The sequence below is a fragment of the Montipora foliosa genome, chromosome 14 (assembly GCF_036669935.1).
Source record: "Montipora foliosa isolate CH-2021 chromosome 14, ASM3666993v2, whole genome shotgun sequence".
In the NCBI taxonomy this organism is placed as follows: domain Eukaryota; kingdom Metazoa; phylum Cnidaria; class Anthozoa; order Scleractinia; family Acroporidae; genus Montipora; species Montipora foliosa.
The window spans coordinates 2,403,135-2,405,634 of NC_090882.1; the positions used below are offsets into that span (position 1 = coordinate 2,403,135).

At 36.8% G+C, this 2,500-nt stretch overlaps 1 protein-coding gene across 6 annotated transcripts in view; it reads right to left on the reverse strand.

Annotated features, from left to right (window-relative positions):
• The window catches only part of LOC137984688 (uncharacterized), an 85,219-nt gene that overhangs the window by 1,851 nt on the left and 80,868 nt on the right, over nucleotides 1-2,500 (reverse strand). The window lies entirely within an intron of this gene.

Below are 2,500 nucleotides of genomic sequence, written 5' to 3' on the forward strand. Positions count from 1 at the left end.
TTGAGTAGTTTCTTCAGAGTAATAATAATAATAATAATTAATACTAATTATAATTATTAATATTAATAATAATAATAATAATATTATTATTATTATTATTATTAACATCATGTCCTTGCTGTTGTCATTGCCGTCTTTTCTCCTGTTAGGCGAGTCATAACAAATGACCAAAGGCTAACAGAATTATCTCTTCTTCACATTTCCAACACTTTCCTCAATATCCTTGCAGTTCCCAACAACGCAGTTTTTTGCATTAATCCAACACTGAATGGTATCCCTAGCTTTTCAATCCGCCTATCAAATCATTTGGTGACACTTCCAAGGGTTCCCATCACTACAGATACGACTTCTTTTTTTTTTTTTTTTTTAATTGTACTACTTACGATACATGTTACATGATTTACACTTGTACTTCTTACACAATACTTGCACTACATTAACTACATTAACTTGCACTACATTAACTACATTAACTTGCACTACATACGATACATATTACAATACCATAACACTAGTCAAATGGAATTATAGTTGATCCAACATTGAATGGTATCCCTAGCTTTTCAATCCGCCTATCAAATCATTTGGTGACACTTCCAAGGGTTCCCATCACTACAGATACGACTTCTACCATTTTGAATTTCCACAATCTTCCGATCTCTCTTCAAGTCCTTTTTCCACTTTTTCCCTTCCTTTTTCCCCTGCTTACATCAGCTGGTACAGCAATATCGATGATTATCCCCTTTCGCTCTTTCTTGTCAATTAAAATTATGTCTGGTCCTCTTGCCTCTATCATATTGTCACACTGAACATTGATATTCCACAAAACCTTGACTTCTTCATTTTCTACTACTCCTTCAGGGATATGTTCGTACCAATTTTCCGTATGCTCCAACCCATTCTTCTTACAAAAATCCCAATGGACTTTCTTTGCTACATTATCGTGTCGTCTCTTATATTCTTTCTGAGTCAATTTCCCACATCCATATACTAAGTGTTGCACGCTTTCACATTTTTTTCACATAATCTACTCAGGGGGCTTTCACTGGTCTTATCGATGTAGTGCTTTACATAGTTTGTCCTGATTGCCTGTTCCCGTGCGGCACATAACAATGCTTCTGTCCCAATCTGCAGATCACATTTGGATAACCATTGCCAAGTTTTATTCTTATCAACATTCTCTGGCATTTCCCTGACAAACTGTCCATACATTTTCTTTTCAGTCCAGTTTTGTTTAAGTTCTTGCTCTATCTGTTTTTTAAATTCTCCACTCGTTTAAGTATCTTCCGTATTGATTGTCTCAGCTACATAAACTCCCTTAATGAGGTTTTCTTCAGAATTGGTAACATAAAAACCCAAACTATTTTCTTCTTCTCTAAGGCAACATTCCACACTCATCAGGCCTCTACCTCACTCTTTCCTCTTAATGTACAATCTGTCCACATCGCTCTTCGGATGTAATGCTCCATACGTTGTCATTGTTTTCCTTGATTTGCTATCCACGTTTTTCAATTCACTCTCTTTCCACTGTAGTATTCCTGCTCCATATCTGAATACCGCCACTGGCCGTGTATTTATTGCTGTTATTATGTTTTTCCCATTTAGTTTTGATTTTAGGATCAATCGAAGCCTTGGTGGGAGGCATGTAATTGGGCGATAGTTTTCCGCTGCATTACCTTTTCTCGGATCCTTCTGACAGAGTATAGTACGACCATATGTTATCCATGCAGGTGGGCTATCTTGTTCATCTGAATCCGCTCATGAAGATTGCTAAGGTTCTTAATCCAATAACCTTGAACACCAGCCTTTCCTGGAGATTTCCAGTTAGGCATCTTTCTACATTGTTTCATTACCTTCTCTACACTTATGACCACGCTTTCTTGAAGATGTTCTTCATTCTCCAACTCATTTTTCAAATCTTTCAGCCATTCTGCCTCTCGTTTATGCCCTTTTTCAACACTCCAAATATCGCCCCAAAACCTTTTACTTTCTTCCGCATTTGGCACATCATTCGATCTTACCCTACCTTTACTGAATTCTGATCGAAACCAAAAATTCTAGTTTGTCTGAATTGTTCAATTCTCTGCTGATATCTTCTTATTTTAGCCCTTTTTGCAAGCATCCTTTGTTTCAATTCCTCAATTACAGTTTTCAACCCCTTTCTTTTCACTCCGTATCTTTCATTTAATTAAGTCAATTTACGTTTTTTCTTCAATCCCTGTTCTCCTTTTGACGTTGACCCCTTGTTTCAGCCTCTTTATATCTCCCTCAATCCTACGTTTCCATCTTGGTTCATTTTTCTTCCTATGCTCTGCTTTCTTCAACCCCAACTGTTCTGCGACCCACACATTTGTAGCCCTGATCAAATTATTCGTTTCTGTGATACTCTTGCTTTTCAAATACTTAATCGCTTCATTTACTCTATCTGTTTGAACCTTCCTTTAATTGTTCAACTATCATCCGATGTTTTTCATTCATATCGCCTTCAGTATCACCGATA